The following is a 7500-nucleotide window of genomic DNA, read 5'->3' on the forward strand; positions in this document are numbered from 1 at the left end:
GCCCCGGGAGGAACCCGGGGCCGCAAGGTGCGTTCGAAGTGTCGATGATCAATGTGTCCTGCAATTCACACTAATGCCTTCAGCTAGCTGCGTTCCTCATCGACGCGCGAGCCGAGTGATCCACCGCCAAGAGTCACAGGTAACTTTTCGAAAAAGTTCGCCCACCAGCGGGCGCAGGAGAGGCGGGAGACGGCCCGGGCGCCCCGTTCAAAGCTTCCCCTCTGGGAGTCAGACAGCACTGTCGGGAGAAAAAAAACATTGCCAGGCGCTCGGCCTGGGAGCCTGCCCCCACACACCCACCCAGGGGCGAGGGAGGGGGCTCCCAGAGTGACGGGAGCAGGCAGCCCCGCAGCTGCCGGTCCCTCCAAGGGTAACCTAGGAGGGACCACGCAAGTCTTCAAACCCCTCAGCCCGGCCACACAGGACCAGGTCGAACCGGGTACCTGGCAACGAGGGAGGGTCGCCCCACCTGCACATCAGCCGTCCGTCGCCGGGTGGCCCGAGCCATGCCAGCAGGCTGGCAATCGGCCCACCACCACCCTCGCCTGGGTCGGCGGTGCCGGAAGGGAAGGGCCAGGCAGCTCCCCATCCCGCACGCCTCCCACCGAGAGGAGCCGGCGTCCCCTCGCAGGTCCTCGGCCCCTTCTGTTCCAGGCCGCCCTGCCGCGCAAGAAGGGACGTTCCTCGGTCGCCCAAGACCCGGTCAGATCGGGCCGGGTCTCGGGACGCCTGAAGGGCCCAGCCGGCGCCAGGGCCTTTTCGAGGGAGGGGTGGTGCCAGCCAAGGGATGCACTGCCATTCGGTTCCATGCCGGGTGAGCTTGGGTTCCGTCTCGGAGAGGGACAGGGTATGGGGGCCGCCCCCCATCCCCGGTCCCTCGTGCATCAATCGGGCCTTCCCTGGGGGGAAGGGGCCCGCCGAAGTCCCGGTCCTCACCCGATTACCCCATGCGGCTGCGGACTCACAGGAGGCGGGCCGAGGGCTTTGGGTGAGCTTATGACCCACATTTACTGGGAATTCCTTGTTCATGGGAAATAATTGCAATCCCCATTCCCTATCACAAACGGGGTTCAGCGGGTTACCCGCACCTGTCGGCGAAGGGTAGACACACGCTGATCCGTTCAGTGTAGTGCGCGTGCAGCCCCGGACATCTAAGGGCATCACAGACGTGTTATTGCTCGATCTTGTGCGGCTGAACGCCACTTGTCCCTGTAAGAAGTTGGACGCCGACCGCTGTGGGGCCGCGTAACTAGTTAGCATGGAGGAGTCTCGTTCGTTATCGGAATTAACCAGACAAATCGCTCCACCAACTAAGAACGGCCATGCACCACCACCCACAGAATCGAGAAAGAGCTATCAATCTGTCAATCCTTTCCGTGTCCGGGCCGGGTGAGGTTTCCCGTGTTGAGTCAAATTAAGCCGCAGTCTCCACTCCTGGTGGTGCCCATCCATCAATTACTTTAAGTTTCAGCTTTGCAACTATACTCCCCCGGAACCCAAAGACTTTGGTTTCCCGGAAGCTGCTCGGCGGGTCATGGGAATAACGCCGCCGGATCACTAGTCGGCATCGTTTATGGTCGGAACTACGACGGTATCTGATCGTCTTCGAACCTCCGACTTTCGTTCTTGATTAATGAAAACATTCTTGGCAAATGCTTTCGCTTTGGTTCGTCTTGCGCCGGTCCAAGAATTTCAGCACAATACGAATGCCCCCGGCCGTCCCTCTTAATCATGGCCCCAGTTCCAAAAACCAACAGAATAGAACCAGAGTCCTATTCCATTATTCCTAGCTGAAGTATTCAGGTGACCGGCCTGCTTTGAACACTCTAATTTTTTCAAATTAAACGCTTCGGACCCCCAGGACACTCAGTCAAGAGCATCAAGGGGGCGCTGAGAGGCAGGGGCTGGGGCAGGCCGTAGCTCGCCTCGCAGCAGACCGCCAGCTCGATCCCAAGATCCAACTACGAGCTTTTTAACTGCAGCAACTTTAATATACGCTATTGGAGCTGGAATTACCGCGGCTGCTGGCACCAGACTTACCCTCCAATGGATCCTCGTTAAAGGATTTAATTGTACTCATTCCAATTACAGGGCCTCAAAAGAGTCCTGTAATGTTATTTTTCGTCACTACCTCCCTGAGTCGGGAGTGGGTAATTTGCGTGCCTGCTGCCTTCCTTGGATGTGGTAGCCGTTTCTCAGGCGCCCTCTCCGGAATCGATCCCTGATTCCCCGTTACCCATGGTCATCATGGTAGGCACAGAAAGTACCATCGAAAGTTGATAGGGCAGACATCAGAATGTATCGTCGCTGTCACAGGGAGTGCGATTGGCCCGTGGTTATCTAGAGTCACCAAAGCGGTCGGGCGAGCCCGGATTGGTCTTGGTCTGATAAATGCACGCATCCCGGGAGGTCAGTGCTCGTCGGCATGTATTAGCTCTTGAATTACCACAGTTATCCAAGTAAAAGATGGAGCGATCAAAGGAACCATAACTGATTTAATGAGCCATTCGCAGTTTCACTGTACCGGCCGTGTGTACTTACACGTGCATGGCTTAATCTTTGAGACAAGCATATGCTACTGGCAGGATCAACGAGGTAGCCGCACCTGCTGACAGGGTTTGGGGGGCCGCGTGCCCATCTCCCCGACCGTACCACCTTCGCGCACCCCTCCCTCTCGGGAGCCTGCTGGGGGAAAGGAGCCTACCCGCCTGGGTGAGCGGGCTTGCCGTTGGGGTGGAGAGAGGTGGCTGTCTCCCCCGGGAGGCAGAGGCGGGCCGAGACGCAGCCTGAGCGAGAGGCAGGGGTGCCGGAGCCTGGCGGCGGCGGCACCCCTCGGAGCGGTCGTTCCGAGCTGCTGCGGAAATGTGCTGGGTGGAGAGGGGTGATGGCGTGGCGCACGGGGCCTACGGACCTGCTGGGCAGCAGCATCCGAGGGCCTGGCGCCACCCGACCCCTTCCACTCGGGGTCAGACCACTGGGGGGCACGAGCTGCCGGGGCCACTCGGCCTTCGCTCTGCTGGGTAGGGTGAAGGGCCTCCCGCCAGGCCCTCGAGTCGGACGGTCCATGCGAGGTGGAAGCTCCTTGCTTGAAACAGCCGAGGCTGGCCAAGCAGTCATCCCTAAACGGACTGTGAGTGCCCAATCGACCAGAGTACGGCCGGGGCATCCCCTGGCAGGCTGCCCTGCACACGGGGATGGCGGCTTCACATCCCTGCCTGCTCCCGGGGCGAGCGGGCTCGAAGGAAAGGCCCATCAGGAAGGGGCCGAGAGGCAGGCGAAGACCTTGGGATCGCCAGACCTCAAGGAGGTCTGACCCAGCAAACTCGGAGAAAAAGGACCATCGGGAAGGGGGCTGAGAGGCAGGTATGCGTACCCGGGCCCCTGGGGGCCCCACATCAGGAGGGCCCAGGGGCTGCCTTCCCCCATCTCGGGATCGCCGGACCTCACAGAGGTCTGACCCAGCAAACTCGGAGAGAAAGGACCATTGGGAAGGGGCTGAGAGCCAGGTGCGTACCTGGGTGCCCCGGCGGGTGGGCCTGGACGATACCTTCCCCCGTCTCGGGATCGCCGGACCTCACGGAGGTCTAACCCAGTAAACTCAGGGAAAAAGTACCATCGGGAAGGGGGCTGAGAGGCAGGTATGTGTACCCGGGCCCTTGGGGGCCCCGCATCGGGCGGGCCCGGGTGCTGCCTTGCCCCGTCTCGGAATCGCCGGACCTCACGGAGGTCTGACCTAGCAAACTTGGAGAGAAAAGACAATCGGGAAGGGGCAGAGAGGCAGGAGCATAACCGGGCCCCTGGGGGCCCCGGCGGGCGGGCCCCGGGTCTGCCTTCCACATGTTTCAGAATCGCGGACCTCAGAGGTCTGACGGACCCTCTCCCTAGTAATCCGGAGGAAAATTACCCCCCTTTCTTGTAATCCGTGACAAGAGGAGACAGAGGGGACCCAAGGCGCAAATGTACCCGAACTCCTGGAGTCCTCGCTGGGATCGAAGAGGCAAATGGACCCTCATCAGGACTTCCATGCCCGGCCATCTGGTCACCCCATTGGAAAGCATTGCGCGCGACGAGATGGCCGAAGGGATAGGCGTGACCAGATGGCCGAGGGGACAGGCGCGTCCAGATGGTCGAGGGGAAAGGCGCGACCAGATGGCCGGGCTCGAAAGGGAAGCCACCTGGTCGCTCTGTGCCCCAACGAAAGAGGGGGCGGGCGCCGGGGCATGGGGGACTGGAGGCACAGGGCCCCAGCTGGGCCCCAGCCACGGAGGCTATGAGGGGGACCCGACGGGCCCTCTGACCCGGGGCCCGCGGACACCTTGACAAGCAGGGGAGGCCTGCACGGGACCGACAGAACCCTGTCCCGGGCCCTTGGCGGAGCGGCGACCGGAGGACGGGGCCCAGGGCCGGAGCACCCGACCTGGGGCCCGGCGGGGCCCCTGGACCCAGCCGGGGCTCCCAGGCCCGGAGGCGCAAGGGAAGCCTCCCTGGGCCCGCCGGACCCCGTCCAGGGCACCCTGCCACGTGACAGGACCCAGGACGGAGCCCAGGGTGGGGAGGCCGCCCTCCCCGGGGCCCTCAGGGGCACGGCCGGAGCTCCTGAACCCAGCCAAGCAAGGGGAGGCTCCCCAGCCACAACGGAACCCTGTACCGGGCCTTTGGCAGTGCCGCAGGCCAGGGGACGGGGCCCAGGGCCGGAGCCCCTGAACTGGGGCCCGGCGGGGCCCCTGGACCAAGCCGTGGCTCCCAGGCCCGGAGGCGCAGGAGAAGCCTTCCCGGACCCACCAGATCCCGTCCCGGGCAACCTGCCATGCGGCAGGACCAAGGACGGAGCCTGGGGCTGGGAGGCCGACCGGAGCTCCTGAACCCAGCCAAGCAAGGAGAGGCTCCCCGGCCACAACAGAACCTCGTCCCAGACCTTTAGCAGTGCCACAGGCCGGGGGGATGGGGCCCAGGGCCAGAGCCCCCGACCTGGGGCCTGGCGGGGCTCCTGGACCCAGCCGGAGCTCCCAGGCCCGGAGGCGCAGGGAAAGCCTCCCCGGGCCCACCGGACCCCGTCCCGGGCACCCTGCCATGCGGCAGGACCCAGGACGGAGCCTGCGGCAGGGAGGCCGCCCTCCCCGGGGCCCTCAGGGGCCCGACCGGAGCTCCTGAACCCAGCCAAGCAAGGGGGGGCTCCCCGGCCACAACGGAACCCTGTCCCGGGCCATTGCCAGTGCCGCAGGCCGGGGGACGGGGCCCAGGGCCGGAGCCCCCGACCCGGGGCCCAGCGGAGCCCCTGGACCCAGCTGGGGCTCCCCAGCCTGGAGGCGCAGGGGAAGCCTCTCCGAGCCCGCCGGATCCTGTCCCGGGCCCCCTGCCACACGGCAGGACTTAGGACGAAGCCCGGGGTGGGGAGGCTGCCCTCCCCAGGGGCCCAGCTGGAGCTCCTGAACCCAGCCAAGCAAGTGGAGGCTCCCCGGCCCAACGGAACCCCGTACCCGGCCTTTGGCAGTGCCGCAGGCCGGGGGATGGGGCCCAGGGCCGGAGCCCCAGACCCGGGGCCCAGGAGGGCCCCTGGACCAAGCCGGGGCTTCCCCGGCCCGGAGGCGCCGGGGAAGCCTCCCCGGGCCCGCCGGACCCCGTCCAGGGCACCCTGCCACATGGCAGGACCGAGGTCAGAGCCTGGGGTGGGGAGGCCACCCTCCCAGGGGTCCCTTGACCCAACCCAACAGAGGGAAGCCTGCCGGGTCTCATCCGGGGCAGCCTGCCACGTGGCAGGCCCCGGGACAGACCCAGGGCTGGGGCGGCATCCTGGCCTGGCCTGTCCAGCTGCCGGCTGAGGACCGCTAGGCCGAGAGCGGTCCCAAAAGTACCCTGTCCCTAGTAATCCTTCCTGGTAACCCGCGCGCTCCGATTGATGGAGGGGACCCTAGGGGCAAACGCGCCCGGCCTCCTGAAGCCCTGACTGGGATCCGGGAGGCAATTGGACCCTCATCAGGACTTCCAGGCCGATCTGGCCATCTGGTCGCCTCATTGGAAAGCATTGCATGCGACCAGATGGCCGAGTGGAAAGGTGCGACCAGATGGCCGGCACCTGAAAGGACTCCCATCTGCCCGCCCTAAGCCGAGCTGAGCCATAGCGGTAGGGCTCCCGCCTGCCCACCCACGCAGGACTCGGGGGCTCTGCTTCTTGGGGGGCTCGGGGACCCTGACTGGGCCTCAGACATGGGGAGGACCACCGGAGCTCTCGGGCCCGGGGGCCGGGGGAGGACTGCCCGGGACCCGTGGAGCCCGTCCCAGGCACTTTGCCATGCTGCGGGCCAGAGGAGGGAGCCCCGGACGCCTGGGAGGATGTTGCTCGGGCATAGCCCATCTGGTCCCCGACAAAGCACCACCAGCCCCGGAGGGGTGTTCCGGCATACCCTGCCCGTACTAATCCGGAGGAAGGCTACCCACCTTTCTTGTAACCCACGCGCTCCGAGTGACGGAGGGGACCCTAGGTGCGGACGCCCTCGACCTCCTGGAGCCCTGACTGGGATTGGGGAGGCAAATGAGCCCCCATCGGGACTTATAGGGCAGCTCGGCCATCTGGTCGGCCCATTGGAAAGCATTGCGTGCGACCAGATGGCCGAGGGAAAGGTGCGACCAGATGGCCGGGACCGAAAGGACTCCCATCTGCCCTAGCTGGAGGGCTCCCGCCTGCCCTTGCAGGGCTCGGGGGCTGCAGGGCACGGGGACTGCAGGGCTCGGGGGCTGCAGGGCTCGGGCCTGCAGGGCTCGGGGGCTACAGGGCTCCGGGGCTGCAGGGCTCGGGTGCTGCAGGGCTCGGGGGCTGCAGGGCTCGGGGGCTGCAGGGCTCGGGGGCAGCAGGGCTCCAGGGCTCCGGGGCTCTGGGGCTGCAGGGCTCGGGGGGGCTCGGAGACCCCACGCTGGGCCTCAGGCATGGGAGACCCACAGGAGCTCCCGGGGCCTGGACGCCCGGGCACCCATGGAGTCGTTCCCGGGCACTTTGCCTAGCCGCGGGCTGGAGGACGGAGCACAGGACACCGGGGAGGTGTCGTCCGGGCTTAGCCCATCTGGTCCCTGCCTGGGAACCGCCATCCCCAGGAGGGGCGTCCCGGCATACCCTGCCCCTAGTAATCCGGAGGAAGGCTACCAACCTTTCTTGTAATCCGCGTGCTCCGAGTGATGGAGGGGACCCTAGGCGCGGACGCGCCCGACCTCCTGGCGCCCTGACTGTGATCCGGGAGGCAAATGGACCCTCACCGGTACCTCCAGGCGGGCCAGGCCATCTGGTCGCCCCATTGCAAAGCATTGCGTGCGACTAGATGACCGAGGGAAAGGTGCGACCAGATGGCCGGGACCGAAATGTCTCCAATCTGCCCGAACCGAGACATAGCGGTAGGGCTCCCGCCTGCCCTTGCAGGGCTCCGGGGCTCTGCACCAGGGACCCTTGTCCCGGGCATATGGACAGTTGGCAGGCCACAGGACGTGGGCTCCCAGGCCCTGACCGAAACTCAG

The 7500-nt window shown here is 65.7% G+C and overlaps 1 non-coding gene and 1 pseudogene across 1 annotated transcript in view; both read right to left on the reverse strand.

The window, feature by feature from the left end:
- LOC146871426 (5.8S ribosomal RNA) overlaps nt 1-135 on the reverse strand; it is a 154-nt gene extending 19 nt beyond the window's left edge. The window contains exon 1 of the ribosomal RNA XR_014959959.1: nt 1-135. This exon is cut by the window's left edge and continues 19 nt beyond it. This is a non-coding gene — a ribosomal RNA (5.8S ribosomal RNA).
- Nucleotides 136-937: 802 nt separating this feature from the next.
- On the reverse strand, nt 938-2598 carry LOC146871427 (18S ribosomal RNA; annotated as a pseudogene).
- Between the last annotated feature and the right edge of the window lie 4902 nt (nt 2599-7500).

The sequence above is a fragment of the Triturus cristatus genome, chromosome 1_1, assembly GCF_964204655.1.
Source record: "Triturus cristatus chromosome 1_1, aTriCri1.1, whole genome shotgun sequence".
NCBI lineage: Eukaryota > Metazoa > Chordata > Amphibia > Caudata > Salamandridae > Triturus > Triturus cristatus.